We start from the raw sequence: 19004 nt of genomic DNA, 5'->3' as shown, positions 1-19004 counted from the left end.
GGCTACTTCAATATAATACACAATGACTATCAGACAAGTACAATATGTTAGTCACACAAAATTAATGGTTGTCATTCAGGACAATCTTAGCTATGACACAAATGGTTGTCAAACCAGCAGAAGCACAACATATCAATGTAACAAGCACACAGAGCAGTCTAGTTCCCTTCTTACGGCGGTGTGATGCACCAAAAATAGCAGATCTACTGCATCTGAAACAGGCTGTGAGTTTGTAGATCAGCTATTTTTAGTGCATGACACTATTGCACAACAAAGCATCATTAGTGCTCCTCCTGCGCTGCAGTCAGTGGTGTAATGTAACTAAATACATTTACTCTAGTACTGTATAGGCTACTTAAATACTTTGAGGAACTTTTAATTTACAGTATTATTTACAATTTACACTATACTTTTTCTTCTACTCCACTACATCTCAGAGGTACTTTTACTCCAATGCAATTATTTGAAACCTTTAGTTACTAGATACTATTATACAAAACATAAACTAACTACTTCAGCAATGTATACATTTTGGCCATTTGAAATTATTTTTGATACATTGCATACATTTGAAAACTTGTGAAATGAGACATTCTGCATAATGACTACTTTCTACTTCTGGTACTTTAACCCTAGAACACTAAACACGTTTTTTGTTACACCATCACTAAACACGGATATATTTTACACAATGTAAAATATTCCATAAAAAATATTTATCATCAAAATATATTGCAATACAGCAATATATGGCAACTTGAGCCACTCTTCTTTAATATTTCATCATGACATATCACAAAAAAACAAAAGATATTAAAAAAAAAAAGATAAATGAAGTTGGGAACTTCTCCTTTGGTCCACCCATTTCTAGGACATGTGAGAATGGTCCAGTGAAGAGAACAATAAAATAAAAGTCCATTGTGAGTGTGTGGGATTTTTCTCTATCACACTATCACTAAACACGGGTGAAATTCACCTGCCTGTAGACAGGGAAACAAAGCTACCTTCTATGATGTTGTAACAATCGCCCTTTGTGCATTAGGGGAAATTATTAACTAAGGAAGATCGTAGGGTTATAGTTTGTATATTTATATAGAGATGCCACAAAAGGTAACTGACAAAATAAAACGGTTCACAATGAAATCTGTTACTTTTCTCATAGGAAAGAATACTATTCTACAAATAGTCAGCATCACATGTCACATTTCACTTCATAAAAACAATAACATGTATAGGAACAATAAAGCAGAATAACCTCATAATGTCATCATGAAGCTACTGAAAGACCCATCCACCTCAGACATCAGCAACATTATGATGTCACTGAGCATCATGAAGCTACTGAAAGACCCATCCACCTCAGACATCAGCAACATTATGATGTCACTGAGCATCATGAAGCTACTGAAAGACCCATCCACCTCAGACATCAGCAACATTATGAAAATTACAAAGATATAAGTGTCCGGGTGAAAATCACCCGTGTTTAGTGTTCTAGGGTTAAGTACTTTTGATACCAATACATTTGTACTTTTACTCAAGTACATTTAGATTTTCTGACTTTTAGGGGCGACTCACACGGTCGCAACAGATTGATGTATGCTTGTTGTATGAGATGTATGCTTGTTGTAAGCTCTCAATGCATTTCCAATGGGAGTCACATGGTTTGACACAACATTTGTGTTGTATGAGGGGGAGGGGTGCAGTCGAAACACAGTCGAAAGCCATGCAACAGCTTGTAGTCCAAAATGTTGATTCAAACCATGTGACTTCCATTGGATATGCATTGGGGCGGCCATGACACTTAGAACATTCATACAACAAGCATGCATCAATGTTTTAAAGGTGTGAGTGAGGCCTTACTTGTAACTGAGTATTTCTACATTGCAGTATTGATACTTTTACTTGATTGGCTTAGCACGGAATGTGATTTATGATGATGTATGATGCTAATTAAGCTGCATTTCCATCCACCAGCTGTCTAAAAACTCGGAAGAGACGCCACCGGAAGACTACAGCGACCACTATAACTATTGGTTGGACTATCTCGAACCCTCACCCGAAACCTAACCTCCCACGGGGCAGCACACCTAAACCTAACCTTAATCCATGTCTAACCAATGACTAGTAAACTAAGTATGCACCCCGACAGACGACGTCACACTGATAAGAAACAACATGCGCGCGCATACCGGCAGCAGAAGAACCCTTCCTCTCGTAAGATGCAATGGAAAGTTTCTAGCTGCACTCACGTGTAAAAAATGCCCCATCAAACTTGAATTTGCTGTTGGGAATTGATTACATGAAACAGTCACCCGTGAGCCCAGTCCCCATGTTTGTAAACACATTTTTGGTCTATAGATCTAAATGTTATGATTAAAATGTTTTGTCATGTCAGCTTAATAAATTGAAATAAGCTTCAGGTTAAGAGAAGATGTCTCATTTCTTTTTTTCTTTCTTTTTATATATATAATATAATAATATATATAATAATATATAATAATTTGTATATATAATACTACCTCATCAAACTTATGTTTGAATGGTACGTGTGAATATGGCCTAATAAGGCCTCATTCAAACGTATCAAACACCAATCAAGCAAATGTTACATGTGGCAAATGATACATGTGGCGAACAGCCTCTTTGGTTTGAGTGTGCTGGGTCGTTACTACAACAACAACAACAACAACAACAACAACAGATCAACTGTAGGAATGTAACCATTTATTTGAGTGAATATATATATATATATATATATATATATATATATATATATATATATATATATAAATCTTCAAGATTTGAGTCATTTTCAAAATCCACCTGTTGGTGGTGCTGTAACTGGCCAATGTGAAAAGGGTGGGATATATTCCTCAGCCTAGTAGCCTATGAAAGTCTGTGAAAGATTCCACGTAAGCTGCCTTCATGATTTGAGTCATTTTCAAAAATCCACCTGTTGGTGGCGCTGTTAGTCTGACTCCAGGTCCCCAGCTAAATCTTTAACTCTAACAAGTACTGTACTTTTAGGCAGACATAGAATAGTACAACAATAGTACAACAACAACAACAACTCATTTCAGTAATGGAGGAATGGGACACCTTTCCAGAATGGAATTTCAAGTACTGTACTTTTAGGCGCAGTGGCGTGCGCCTGTAATCCAAGCTACCGGGAGGCTGAGGCTGGCGGATCGTTTGAGCTCAGGAGTTCTGAGCTGCAGTGGACTATGTCGATCGGGTGTCCGCACTAAGTTCGGTATCGATATGGAGCTCCTGGGGGAGCCCGGGACCACCAGGTTGTCTAAGGAGGGGTGAACCGGCCCAGGTCGGAAACGGAGCAGGTCAAAGCCCCCGTGCCGCTCAGTAGTGGGTTCGCGCCCGTGAATAGACACTGCAGTGCAGCCTGAGCAATACAGCCAGACCTAGTCTTTTTATGCCGGCATGGGTGGTTATGAACGAGGGACCACCTGACCTAGAATCAACCTGTTGTGTTGGGTGGGATATGGGCTAATATTATAGACAGTGCTTTGTATGGGAACACTTGCTATATGCATCCATGTGTATTATCCCCATTTCCACTGTTTTTTTTATACCAATGGTCCATAATAATTTCCTAATAATAATGACTCGACCAGTGCAAAATCAACATCCTACATTACCATCATGCATTAGCCTGATTATCAGACTGTAGCTTACTCAGAGAGTGGGCGGGGTCTTTGCGGGCTGGATCCAGGCTAATCATGCATGCAATACCTCCATGCACTGATGCACCACGTCTACGGACCACTTATAAGGAAAAAATTGCACTTGTGTGAAGTGAGGGGCGCTCTTATATCATACATCTTCATACGTAGGCTACATCACATTCCGTGCTCATTCAATCAAATTAATCATCACAAATGTCATGCCGGCCAATCACTTCACTTTTCTGCCCTCACTTTTATACTCAATATGCTCAGCCAATACGCTCAGCCAATCAGCTACGTTATAGGGTGATCACTATCAGAATTAAATCACCGTGTTTGTGTTCACAAAAAAACAGACAAAGCTGTATGCTTTTGTGCATTGTGGTGGGTCAGATGTTTGTTACATATAGGCCTATGTGACAATGATGATTTTATTTAATGATCAATAAAGACATCAATCAATCAAAAAAGAAACCCCTGCAGCCGGTCAGGTGGTCGTTTGAATATCACTATTTACAAGTCTAGTTATAAGAATGTAAATAATATGTGCTACCATGCAATAAAAGTCACTCTATATTATTATAAACACTAGCTCAATTGAAGTCAAAATAGTAGTTTGCAGCAGCAGCTACTTGCAACTGCAAACTGCATAGAGTAATGGTTGAGACGAAGCAGTGAAAGGTCCTGAAAGATACATAACATCAGTCTTACCCAATACCCAATCTTTCTGATGTATGAACACAAGGCTGCTGTACTTTAAACCTCATACTCTTTCAGGACCTTTCACTGCTTCGTCTCAACCATTACTCTATGGCTCTGGTCTCAGCCACCGCGGTGTATTTTTTGACTTACCGTTTTTCTCCAAAGTTGAATGTTGCCACAACTATTGAGGCAGCCATAAACTACACAGGTTTATCCTGATGTTCTGGGCATGTGAGGCTGAGGGCGTGTTCTCTCCTCCGTGTCATTAGCACCCATACCCTAGGCGGAGTTGGCGAAAGGGCCTTTCTGTGTGGAGTTTGCATGTTCTCGCCGTGTCCCCTAGGGTTGTGTAGTGGAATTCACTGGTCAATTAATAGTATGAAATTAAGGGGTCAGAGGCATTGCTTAAAAGGTGGTGGTGGTTGTGCTTTAATACATGAGCGGACAGGGGAGATGTACAATAATTATTAGTACAGGCCTGTGGTACAGTCGTTCTGCCAAGAGCACAAGGAATCAGACCATGGTTATACTGTTCTGTTACAAGGACAAACTGTGAGGAAAACATGACCGAACACGACTCGCTCACTGTATAACAAAATGAAGTAAAAACTTCTATAGTCTGAGACTTAGGGAAACATTTTTCCTTTTATTTTATCATGCTCATGACGTGCTCTGTGCTCAAAGTGCAATTAAAAAGCAAACGTTTCGCTCCTAAGACGTTCGTCAGTGCTATATGATTTTCACAGACAAAGAACTTGCTCTTAAAGTGCTCAAACAATACAGCTCAGGTGCTGAGAATTACTAATTGGTGACATCACCTGATGGTGGGGCGTGGACATTACAGAATAGATAGTTCATACAGTTATATAGGAAACATGAGTACTGCATACACCACATTTTGACAGTCTTATACAAAACACTTTTTGAAAATAACTTCTCTATAGGTAGCACTGGAGTGAGAGATTTTCGTTCAAGCCACCCGGATTGACAGACTGTAAATAAAAAAATCCATCTAGATTCAGTTCGGAGGAGTTTAGTGTCTAAACTCTAAATCTAAATCACCCCTCTTCTAGATTTCTTAACTTGTTCAATAACTGTGAACGACAGATCTGCTATGGAGTGACCGGCTTCCATGAAATGTCTTGCGACAGGAGATTTGATGTCCTTGCATCTAATGGCACTCATGTGTTCTATGATGCGTGTGCGTACTGCCCTGGATGTTTTGCCTACATACTGTAGATTGCATTTGCATGAAATCATGTTACTCATGTAGACTACATTAGAAGAACTACAATTTACAAATTGTCTGATAGTGTATTGTTGGTTATAGTAACTGCACTTGTAAATGTGTTCATTTTCTTGGAGTTTTTACAGGCCACACAATGTAGACAAGGGTAGAAGCCGGTGACTCCATCCAGCCCTGTGTGTTGCTTGGGGGGTATGTAGCAGTCTGCTTTCACCATATAGTCTCTGATGCTTTGAGATCTATAATGAGAGAAAAGAGGAGGGTCAGTGAACACTTTGGCACCTTCAGGATCAGCTGACAAAACATGCCAGTGTTTCTCTAGGATGCTACGTATATCATTGCTCAAAGGATTATAGGTAGTGATGCAGGCACATTAATGTTTATTTTTTTTCTTCAATTTAGTTAAAGCAGAGTCAAGCCATTTTTTGGGGTACCCTCTTTCAACAAAGTTTATGTACATGATGTCTCTTTCTTTATCAAAATCTGACTCTTACAGATTCGTTTCAGTCTAAGGAATTGAGAATATATGGCAAACCTTTCTTCAAAGCAGGGGGGTGTGCACTGGTGGCATGTAAAAGACTATTCTTGTTTGTAGGTTTGGTGTACAGTGGTGGACAAACTGTACCATAAACAATGCATATTGTCTCAACGCAGTGGTATATTATTAGTATCGCAACGCGAGGCTAATATACAATAGTTATCAGGCCTATAGACATATTGGCTCTTACGTCATAATGTACTGAAAATAAGGTTACATATAATAAATCATAATATAAATGGAATTTCTTCCTCAATTGGAGCCCTCACAAAAAACATGCAGTAATCCCATTCCATATGACATATCCCAGCCTGCAGCATGAAGAATTCCAACCTGAACATTTTAACTTTTTATATTATGCATTTTATGTAATAAACGAAAACACTGAGGTTATGTACTTTGGTACGTGCCAAGTTGTTGACAATAGTGTAGAATCATGTACACAGTGTTTTTAGTTCCTCAAGTGTCCCTCCAATGGTGGTGAGTTGAGTGACGAGCTCCAACGAGATGACACTGCAGACAATATGTATCACACGACAAGTTTATTTCCAGTACATTATGTTGTTTATCTTCTGTTATTCATCCTTGTGCCCCGGCTATATGACATAAGAGTCAAGATGTCTCCCATTGAAAAAAGTTTGGACACCCCTGCCTTATTGCCTCTGAGAGCAAGATATAGCCCTCTTAGGCCTGATAGCTATTGTTTATGGTACAGCTTGTCCTTGTAACATTCCTTGTGCTCAAGGCAGAACGACTGTACCACACACAGGCTTGTCAAAGCATGTGGTTCTCAACCTGCAAGTTGAACCAAATTGACCCTTATGGGTCCATTTGTACACTCGGGGGTCCTTGCAAATAAAACATTTGAGAACCACTAGTCCACTACTACTACTTGGCCTCCTAATGTGCAATAGTGTCAAGCTAGTACGTGTCATATTCTGACATTCAAAACAATAACATTATAAAGGTGTGTGTGCCTGGGCGGCTAGTATAGCGGTCCGGGCACTATAGGCTGCTAAGCCAGCCTGTCACCATACTGTACACTATCCAATAAAGGCAGAAAAAGCCCAAAAATATATCTTAAAAAATAAAAAATAACGTGTGTAAAAATAAAATAAAAAATGCCACAGACAAGACCAAGTCACGTTTGTGTACGGCAGTGATGGAAAAAGTACGGTACTCACATACATATATAAATAGCAATACTGCAATATAGATACTCTGTTATTAATGACATAGTAAAATGTTGAAAATGGGTGGTTTTCCCCTTTAAGTAGTACTTAAGTAAATGTACTTAGTTACTTTCCGCCACTGGTGTACGGAGGTATTGATGACCCCACCTGCCCGAGGTCTAGGTTTATATTTGCTATTCTATTGATTGAAGCACATCTCATCGACATTGGAGAACATCACGTTTTCTATATCAAACCATTTATTTACTTTTGTATCTGTTATGACTCACATACCCGTGACCATAGCATCATGGCAAGGTCACATTGTTGTTTTGTTGAGCGTTTATAAGTCCAACTCCATATTCTCTTGCCAGGATCTGATTTAGATTAATCTCAGAAGCAACAAGCCAACAGGACAACATTTTTGAAACGGTGAGCCCATTTTCTGTTGTGTAGGGTTAGTTCTGACTCATTTAGTACATTTATTCAAGTACTTTACACTACAACTATTTGAAAACTTTAGTTACTATAGTTACTTTGTAGATTTAGATTTTATTATTTTAACCACTAAAGCTCAATGTATTTTGGCTATTTTCAAAAGATTTTGAAAACTTGAACTTTAAGTACATTTTGATGCCAATACCTTTGTACTTTTACTCAAGTAGATGTTCTAATACCAGACTTTACACATATGAGTACTTTTTCCAACACTGAAACTAGTTGATTGTAGTTTGGCATAGAGAACACTATACTACTACTACTACTACTACTACTACTACAATCAAACGACATGACGGAATCAAAACAGTTTTCTGTAGATTTTCAAACATAAACGTAATTGTTTTTTGTAGTATTGTTGTTATGAAATACAATGTTCTTATTATTATTTTATTTGACTATTATTACTGTTACTAGATGAAGCTGTGTTTCCTGATCTCCATCTCCATACTGGCTGTCCTGTCTCTGAGCCACTGTGCAGGTATGTACAGAGGCATTCACAGTGGTGGAAAGTTACTAAGTACTTTTACTTAAGTACTGTATACTTAAGTACAATTTTGAGGTATTTGTACTTTACTTGAGCATTTCCAATTTCCAATACTTTTACTTCTACTCCACTACATCTCAGAGCCAAAATGTGTACTTTTACTCCACTACAATCATTTGAAAACTTGAGTTACTTTGGCGATTTTGATTAGAAAACATACATTAACCACTTCAACCCTATACATTTCGGCCATTTGAAAATAGCCGATCTATAAGCTCACAATGCGTCGCAAACTCGCAACGCGACTCATTGTGAGCTTGTAGATCTGCTATTTTCAATAGATTTTGTACACATTTTGAACTTGTGAAATGGCACATTCTGCACAATGAGTACTTTTACTTTTAGTAGTCCTACTTTAAGTACAATTTGATGCAGATACTTTTGTACTTTTACTCAAGTACATTTTCAATTCCTTACTTTTACTTGTAACGAAGTAGTTCTAAATTGCAGTATTGGTACTTTTACTTAAGTAAAACAATTGAGTACTTTTTTCACCACTGGGCATTCAGTAGGCTTGATTTGCATTGGTTAAAATAAGTATTGAAAAGCTCTATATTGTGATAGTCATTTCTATAGCGTGTTTGTTCAGTACCATGCTCTCCAGCTCTATATTGTGATAGTCATTTCTATAGCGTGTTTGTTCAGTACCATGCTCTCCAGCTCTATATTGTGATAGTCATTTCTATAGCGTGTTTGTTCAGTACCATGCTCTCCAGCTCTATATTGTGATAGTCATTTCTATAGCGTGTTTGTTCAGTAACATGCTCTCAAGCTTTTTTATTAAGATGAAAAGTCTGGATACAATTTTATCCAATCAGGATAGAGAACACAGTCTGGATACAGATTAAACAAGTGGAATTGTAAGTGATGACACAAAGAAATAAAAAAAATCACACCCGTGTGAACTGAGTGGTGCAAGGTCTTATATATATAGCCTGATCAGCTGTGGTCTGACGTAATGTCAGTGACCATAGTAACCATGCTCATTTTTTTGGGTCCCACGTACAGGTACACACACGTACAGGTACACACATACATAGATAGACACATGCATACAGACAAAGCTGGTTATTGGAGTGGTTTGCACCACTCAAAAAAAACTACTCTCTCCTGATTGGCTGAAATTGTGTCACCTACCTGAAAATGTATTTTCGGTTTATTGCGACCGGAGGTCACATTTACTAGTATGAAATCCTGCATCTCGCGTCCGTCCGTCCGTCACACCTCCATACATGGTTGCCAATCCATCATCCCTCGTGACATCACGTGACATCATTGAGACCCTTAACGCCTCCATATATGGTCACGCCTCGTGACACGTCACACCACCATATATGGACAGCAACTCTTGATCTGATCTGACCTCAACAAACCCTGTACACTCAAGACACGCTCCATATATGACCAGTACAGAACATATTCCATATGCTGATCTGACCCCCGCATGCCAAAGTGCCAGCGCTCGCCCAGCAGTCTCCTATCTGCCGTCACCACTTACTGATAAAGAACTGGAGAGACAAGGAGACCCCTGTGACTGAACAAACACTTTATAGCAATGATTACTATTATTGTGATTCAAACTTTTAACAAAAAAACAAACAAATGGATTTATTCTCAACTGTACTTCTGCTTCTGCACAGTATCCAACCAATCATGCACCCAATGTCTCTTTGCTGTGGCCTGTGGATTTTTCACAGTTAACAAATACTTTTTTGATTGATTGCAGAATTTATTAACAGATTGGAGAAAACACATAAACACACCAAAACAGGTCAAGTCAACAACAAGTCAAGGGATTTGCATGTCTTAATGACTGTTGGTAGGGCGTTCCACATTTTGGTGGCATATAGGAGAGAAATTAATTTAGTCCCTTGTTTGTGCCGAATCTGGGTTGCACATGGTTTATTGAGCTCCCTCTGGTGTTGTGGGTGTGGACTTTGTTGACATTAAGGAAGTATTAAGACAGGTACATGGGTATCTTAGTGAAGTATTTAGACAGGTACATGGGTATCTTAGTGAACTATTTAGACAGGTACATGGGTATCTTAGTGAAGTATTTAGACAGGTACATGGGTACATTGTGGTGTATCGAATCTTGTGGATCAGACCCATTGCAAGAGGCTGTACTCTGTCGTCAACCCTAAGCCATTCCAGTTTGTTTGGAGCCTTGTTTTAAGGGCCTTTGAGGTTAACCTTTATTATTTTACTTTCAAAGGTGCTTCGATCGTGGATACTATGGAATATCTGGAACATCAAATACGGGTAACTTGAACCCATAGTGAAAGATAACAGAAGACTATAGAGCAGTCTTAACCCGACGAATTAGAAAGAAGAAAAAAGGGGCAGGGTACAACACTTTTTTGGTTGTTTTTCTTCTTTCTAATTATTTGTTCGGCCCAAAACATTGTGTTTATTGTCATGAGTTGTCACCATCCCAGTTGGCTTTGTCCGAGGCCTTAAAAGGTCTTAAAGTGATAGTTCACAATTTTTAAACTTAAGCTGTATGAAATACTTACCATTAATATAGTGGTTGCAACTGTATTAATTGATTGCCTGAGTCCTATGCTGGGAGTTCTGCTCTGGTTTTGGTGAATATTAAGTAGTTCCGGTCATTTTGTCGGGGGCACTGGGGCCACGCATTGAAAGTAAATTAATCCACAAAACTACCATCATTAATAATTGAGTACCACAGACGAAAAACTGTCTAAGTCCAAATTTCAGACTGACCCCTCCACGAAAATATTTATATATTATGGATCAATAGTGTGGACTTAGACTGTTATGTGGTACTCTTGTATTGTTGACCTATTTCTAAAATAAAAAAAACTTTCGTTCAACTTTGACCCCTCTATCACATGGAACTATTTTTTGGGCGTAGTGATATGGACACAAAAAACCTAGTTCTGTATAGAGGGGTAAAAAATGAACGAAAGTTGCACTATATGGTATAAATAGGTCAACAATACAAATGATGCTAGTTTTGTGAATTAATTTACTTTTACTGCGTGGCCCTCTGTGCCCCCCACAAAATGACCGGAATTACTTAATATTTCACCAAGCAGAACTATCCCTTTAAAATAAATATACCTACTTTTTGAAACGTCTATGGGAAATATCAATGGGAAATTCTCTTTCAGGCCGCTGAAAGGGGGCGGGACTGCGATGCTCTATTTACAGTATTTATAACACTACAAGTGAATATGAGAAGCCATTTAGGCCAAAAATGCATAGTCAACTTGCACATACATGTATACTTCTCTTGCACATACATACAGTATTGGTACTTCACTTGCACATATGCATACTTCACTTGCACATACATACATACTTAATTTTTACACATATATAAATACTTCATTTGTGCATAAACTTAGCCCCGCCCCCTCTTCTGATTGGTCAATATGCTATAGTTTCTATCATTTGCCATAACCTTTGAACAGTTTGCCGTACAGAGTCATGAGTCACCTCACTGGACTCAGTTAAAAATCCTTGTCATTCAGTTACTTAGCTCTGCTAGCTCCCAGTTCTGATTATTTGATATTTGCCTGTAACTTGCACGTGCGAGGCCCCGGTCATCGCTGCTTGCAGCTTTATTAATCATTACGATTTCAATAGGGCTTCGCACTACTGTGCCGTGCTCGGGCCCTAATAAAAACTTCTGAACCCAAAGGGGACTTGTAAATTCAGTTTGAGTCTAGGCCAAAAATAACAAACATTCTCTTACAAGGGAGAGAATTATCCAAAGAGACAAGGGAAAGCATCCTGCTGACAGTCTGTACCACACAGTGAACTGACACAGCAACACAACAGAAGGTCAAATAGACATTAGACACACACAAGACTAAGTAAACACATGAACTAGTACTGACAACAAGTAGTGCATATAGTATACACAGAATGACTAACAACAACTACTACGTGAAATACACACATGACATAAATGACTAGTACTTCAAATACAGGGTACACAATTATTTTGTTCTGGTCTCTGTTGATCCTTTATAACTCTCCAACTCTTCTTTTCTTTTGTCAGGTTCTGAGAGAGGTGAGTCAATCTGTTCTGCTTCTGTTCAGTTTAACACATGACAACTAGTAGGCCTATACTTAAAATGCTGCATGCATACTTCAAGTGTGTGTGTGTGTGTGTGTGTGTGTGTGTGTGTGTGTGTGTGTGTGTGTGTGTGTGTGTGTGTGTGTGTGTGTGTGTGTGTGTGTGTGTGTGTGTGTGTGTGTGTGTGTGTGTGTGTGTGTGTGCGTGCGTGCGTTGAGTCAATCTGTTCTGCTTCTGTTCAGTTTAACAAATGACAACTAGTAGGCCTATATTTCCAATACTGTATCCACGCAAATTAAGTATTTATATTTGTGCAAGTGAAGTATGTATGTATGTGCAACTTCAAGTGAAGTATGTATGTGTAAATGAAATATATATGTAAGTGCAAGTGAAGTACCTAAATGTCTGGTCTCTGTTGAGCATTTATTACTCTCCAACTCTTCTTTTCTTTTGTCAGGAAATTAATGAGGTGAGTCAATCTGTTCTGCTTCTGTTCAGTTTAACACACGGCAACTAGTAGGCCTATACTTCAAATACTGTATACACATAAACACGTAAACATTGTTGTGGGTCTCTGTTGAGACTTTATAACACCAACTCTTCATTATTTTGTCAGGTTACCGCAGCAAATTGGCAGGTGAGTCAATATGTTCTGCTGTCCAGTTTAACGAATGTCTAACTACTAGTAGGGTTCTTCAAATATACACATGTAACACATGAACTCCAGCACAACACCAGCACATTAATGTGCAGTAGTACATATACACAGAATGAGTACCAACTACTACATGAAATACACACATAAATGACTAGTACTTCAAATATAGGGTACACAATTATTTTTTTCTGGTCTCTGTTGAGCCTTTATAACTCTCCAACTCTTCTTTTCCTTTGTCAGCATCTGAATGCGGTGAGTCAATCTGTTCTGGTTCTGTTCAGTTTAACACATGACAACTAGTAGGCCTATACTTCGAATACTGTATACACATAAACACGTAAACATTGTTGTGGGTCTCTGTTGAGCCTTTATAACACCAACTCTTCGTTATTTTGTCAGATTACCGCAGAAATTTGGCAGGTGAGTCAATATGTGCTGCTGTCCAGTTTAACGAATGGCTAACTACTAGTATGGTACTTCAAATATACACATGTAACACGTGAACTCCAGCACAACACCAGCACAAATGTGCAGTAGTACATATACACAGAATGACTAACAACTACTACATGAAATACACACATAAATGACTAGTACTTCAAATATAGGGTACACAATTATTTTTTTCTGGTCTCTGTTGAGCATTTATAACTCTCCAACTCTTCTTTTCCTTTGTCAGCATCTGAATGCTGTGAGTCAATCTGTTCTGCTTCTGTTCAGTTTAACACATGACAACTAGTAGGCCTATACTTTGAATACTGTATACACATAAACACGTAAACATTGTTGTGGGTCTCTGTTGAGACTTTATAACGTCACCAACTCTTCATTATTTTGTCAGGTTACCGCAGCAAATTGGCAGGTGAGTCAATATGTTCTGCTGTCCAGTTTAACGAATGGCTAACTACTAGTAGGGTACTTCAAATATGTATGTAACACATGAACTCCAGCACAACACCAGCACAAATGTGCAGTAGACGTACATATACACAGAATGACTACAAACTACTACATGAAATACACACATAAATGACTAGTACTTCAAATATAGGGTACACAATTTTTTTTCCTGTTCTCTGTTGATCCTTTATAACTCTCCAACTCTTCTTCTTTTGTCAGCATCTGGATGAGGTGAGTCAATCTGTTCTGCTTCTGTTCAGTTTAACACATGACAACTAGTAGGCCTATACTTCAAATACTGTATACACATAAACACGTAAACATTGTTGTGGGTCTCTGTTGAGCCTTCATAACACATCATTCATTATTTTTAGGGTTTTAGATATTTTGGCCGATATCGATATCCGATATAATTAATTGCTTTTACGGCCGATAACCGATATTACTGATGTCGATATGATCTAATTTTGTATTGAAAAATTCTTATAATTTTGTCCATTCAGAAAAATACATGTAACAGGGTGTCTGCACTGCAGGCTTAGGCAAGTCAGGTTTAACTTGAATACCTTTATATTTAATATTGTAAGCTTGTAGATCTGTTCAAGAAGTTACTTTGGGATTGTTTATCTGTAAAGACAGACCAATTAATTAATCGGCCTGATTGATTAATCAAACCGATCCCGATTAATCTAAAAACAACTCAAATCGGCCGATACCGATGTGTTTGCCGATTTGCATCACTAATTATTTTGTCAGGCTACCACAGCAATTTGGGAGGTGAGTCAATATGTTCTGCTGTCCAGTTTAACGAATGGCTAACTACTAGTAGGGTACTTCAAAATATACACATGTAACACATGAACTCCAGCACAACACCAGCACAAATGTAAGGCAACATAATTGTTCTGGTCTTTGTTGATCCTTTATCACTCCAACTCTTCATTCTGTTGTCAGGAGATCCAGTCACTTAAAGCCAGTCTTGATGCTGTGAAAACTGACAATACGGAGGTGAGTCAATATGTTCTGCTGTTCAGCTTAATGAATGACTAACAAGTAGTATACAGGCTACTTCAATATAATACACAATGACTATCAGACAAGTACAATGTTAGCTATCACACAAAATGAATGGTTGTCATTCAGTACAATCTTAGCTATCAATGGTTGTCAAACCAGCAGAAGCACAACTTATCAATGTAACAAGCACACAGAGCAGTCTAGTTCCCTTCTTACGACGGTGTGATGCACCAAAAATAGCAGATCTACTGCATCTGCAACAGGCTGTGAGTTTGTAGATCAGCAATTTTTAGTGCATGACACTATTGCACAACAAAGCATCATTAGGCCTCACTCAGACCTTTACTGCATTGCTGTATGCTTGTTGGATGAATGTTGTGTAGTGTCATGGCCGCCCCAATGCATTTCCAATGGAAGTCACATGGTTTGTAGTCCACATTTTGGACTACAAGCTGTTGTATGGCTTTCGGCTGTGTTTCGACTGCGCCCCTCCCCCTCATACAACACAAATGTTGTGTCAAACCATGTGACTCCCATTGGAAATGCATTGGGGCGGCCATGACACTACACAACATTCATCCAACAAGCATACTACTTGGCCTCACCCCCCGAACCCACCTCACCCCTGCCCGCTTTGACAGACTGGAATGGCTTAGGGTCGACGACAGAGTACAGCATCTTGCAATGGGTCTGGTCCACAAGATTCGATACTCCACCAAGATACCCATGTACCTGTCTAGATACTTCCTTAATGTAAAGTCCACACCCACAACACCAGAGGGAGTGCAACGAACCATGTACAACCCAGATTCGGCACAAACAAGGGACTAAATTCTTTTCGCTCCTATGCCACCAAAATTTGGAACGCCCTACCAACAGTCATTAAGACATGCAAATCCCTTGACTCCTTCAAAACTGCTCTCAAAGGGCACCTACGGATGGCTGCAATTCGAAACTGGCCCCGTAAAATCTGAATCCCCCCCACCGCCCCCCCCTTTTTCCCTCACTGTATATGTTTCTTTTCCCTTTTTACCTCCATTATGATGAATTCCTGTTCTGTTCTTTGTCTATAAGTGTCTATTTGTACGTCTCTAAATGTTTTGATGAATTGAACATGGTGGACCCTATTGTAAACAAGTGTAATGCTTAATTGGGTCGTCCACTCACAGTTAACAGCCTTTGTATTGAGTTTGTGCTTGAAATGTACTGTAATTCTGCAAACTGTTAATAAATATTTCAATCAATCAATCAATACAGCAATGCAGTAAGGGTCTGAGTGAGGCCCAAGTGCTCCTCCTGAGCTGCAGTCAGTGGTGTAATGTAACTAAATACATTTACTCTAGTACTGTAGGCTACGTAAATACACCTTTGAGGAACTTTTAATTTACAGTATTATTTACAATTTCCAGTATACTTTTACTTCTACTCCATTACATCTCAGAGGTACTTTTACTCCACTGCAATTATTTACCTTTAGTTACTAAATACTTGATTATTATACAAAACATAAACTAACCACTTCAGCTATGTATACATTTTGGCCATTTGAAATTATTTGTATACATTGCATACATTTGAAAACTTGTGAAATGAGACATTCTGCATAATGACTACTTTCTACATGTTTTTTTGTTACACCATCACTAAACACGGGTATATTTTACACAATGTAAAATATTCCATAGCAAATATTTCTCATCAAAATATATTGCAATACAGCAATATATGGCAACTTGAGCTACTCTTGTTTAATATTGCATCATGACTTATCACAAAGAAATGAAAAATAGTTATTAAAATAGTATTTTAAAAATATTCCTAAAAGAAGAGAAATTAAGTTGGGAACTCCTCCTTTGGTCCACACATTTCTAGGACATGTGAGAATGGTCCAGTGAAGATAACAATAAAATAAAAGTCCATTGTGGGTGTGTGGGATTTTTCTCTATCACACTATCACTAGACACGGGTGAAATTCACCCGAACACCTGCCTGTAGTTTTTCTAGGGATGTGGACAGGGAAACAAAGCTACCTCGTAGGGTTATAGTTTGTATATTTATATAGAGATGCCACAAAAGGTAACTGACAAAATAAAACGGTTCACAATGAAATCTGTTACTTTTCTCATAGGAAAGAATACTATTCTACAAATAGTCAGCATCACATGTCACATTTCACTTCATAAAAACAATAACATGTATAGGAACAATAAAGCAGAATAACCTCATAATGTCACTGAGCATCATGAAGCTACTGAAAGACCCATCCACCTTAGACATCAGCAACATTATGATGTCACTGAGCATCATGAAGCTACTGAAAGACCCATCCACCTCAGACATCAGCGACATTATGATGTCACTGAGCATCATGAAGCTACTGAAAGACCCATCCACCTCAGACATCAGCAACATTATGATGTCACTGAGCATCATGAAGGTACTGAAAGACTTATCCACCTCAGACATCAGCAACATTATGATGTCACTGAGCATCATGAAGGTACTGAAATACCCATCCACCTCAGACATCAGCAACATTATGATGTCACTGAGCATCATGAAGCTACTGAAAGACCCATCCACCTCAGACATCAGCAACATTATGATGTCACTGAGCATCATGAAGCTACTGAAAGACCCATCCACCTCAGACATCAGCAGCATTATGATGTTACTGAGCATCATGAAGCTACTGAAAGACCCATCCACCTCAGACATCAGCAACATTATGAAAATTACAAAAATATAAGCGTCCGGGTGAAAATCACCCGTGTTTAGTGTTCTAGGGTTAAGTACTTTTGATACCAATACATTTGTACTTTTACTCAAGTACATTTAGATTTTCTGACTTTTACTTGTAACAGAGTATTTCTACATTGCAGTATTGATACTTTTACTTGATTGGCTGAGCACGGAATGCGATGTATGATGATGTATGATGATGTATGATGCTAATTAAGCTTAATTTCCATCCACCAGATGAAAAAGGCGGCGCCATAAACTGGGACCGAAGATGATTGGAGGGACTATTAGAGTATATATGAAAGACGGGGTGCAGTACTTAGTTTAGACAGTTTTTGGTTTAGACTATAGTCATTGGTTAGACCAGTCATTAGTCCTACAACTACAACCTATCTCAAACCCTCACCCTAAACCTAACCTCCCACGGGGCAGCACACCTAAACCTAACCTTAACCCATGTCTAACCAATGTATAAACTAAGTATGCACCCCGACAGACGACGTCACACTGATAAGAAACAGCATGCGTGCGCATACTGGCAGCAGAAGAACCCTTCCTCTCGTAAGATGCAATGGAAAGGTTCTAGCTGCACTCACGTGTAAAAAATGCCCCATCAAACTTTCAGTTGCTGTTGGGAATTGATTACATGAAACAGTCACCCGTTGTAAACAAATAATTGGTCTATAGATCTAAATGTTATGATTAAAATGTTCTGTCATGTCAGCTTAATAAATTGAAATAAGCTTCAGGTTAAGAGAAGATGTCTGATTTCTTATTTTATTTATTTATTTATTTTTACAATGTGGTACAATGTGTCAATAATACATATTTATGTGGTTTTTTTCTTTCATATCTCTGCTGTTGGACCTAACTCCAAAACATTTTAGAAAATGAAAAATATAAAATGTTCAGGAAATTAAGAAAACCTTAACATTTGAAAACAAAGCAATACAACAAAGCAATACAAAGCAATACTACCTCATCAAACTTGGTGTGATGTTATATAATATTAAAACAAAAAAACGACCAAACATTTGTTTGATTGCGTTTGATACGTGTGAATATGGCCTAATAAGGCCTCATTCAAACGTATCAAACACCAATCAAGCAAATGTTTGGTAGTTTTTTTGTTTTTTTAGGCCGCCACAATGCTTTTCCAATGGGAGTCACATGGTTTGACCAAACATTTGTGTTTGATGGCTGATTGCTGGCAGTGTTCTGCCCCTGCCCCCTCATCAAACAAAAAT

General features: G+C 38.5%; 3 long non-coding RNA genes across 5 annotated transcripts in view; all 3 read left to right on the top strand.

Moving 5' to 3' along the window:
- The window catches only part of LOC306926916, a 3825-nt gene extending 1403 nt beyond the window's left edge, over positions 1–2422 (top strand). The window contains exon 6 of the long non-coding RNA XR_013790450.1: positions 1978–2422. This is a non-coding gene — a long non-coding RNA (uncharacterized lncRNA). The remainder of the gene's footprint in view (positions 1–1977) is intronic.
- Positions 2423–7725: 5303 nt separating this feature from the next.
- LOC306926002 lies at positions 7726–12722 on the top strand. The gene is made up of 4 exons (XR_013790335.1): positions 7726–7776; positions 8260–8323; positions 10605–10651; positions 12423–12722. It is a non-coding gene; the product is annotated as an uncharacterized lncRNA (long non-coding RNA).
- A 332-nt stretch (positions 12723–13054) lies between these two features.
- On the top strand, positions 13055–18477 carry LOC306926001. Of its 3 annotated transcripts, none has more exons than XR_013790332.1 (6): positions 13055–13089; positions 13498–13518; positions 13940–13960; positions 14218–14229; positions 14953–15006; positions 17995–18477. It is a non-coding gene; the product is annotated as an uncharacterized lncRNA (long non-coding RNA). The 3 variants fall into 3 exon arrangements; XR_013790334.1 differs by lacking the exon at positions 14218–14229 and adding an exon at positions 13339–13350 and having other exon boundaries at positions 13056–13077; positions 13940–13972; XR_013790333.1 differs by lacking the exon at positions 14218–14229 and having other exon boundaries at positions 13940–13972.
- The last annotated feature ends 527 nt before the right edge of the window (positions 18478–19004 follow it).

Source organism: Electrona antarctica (assembly GCF_951216825.1).
Source record: "Electrona antarctica genome assembly, chromosome: 7".
NCBI classification, from domain to species: domain Eukaryota; kingdom Metazoa; phylum Chordata; class Actinopteri; order Myctophiformes; family Myctophidae; genus Electrona; species Electrona antarctica.
This window is presented reverse-complemented; position numbering and strand designations above follow the sequence as displayed.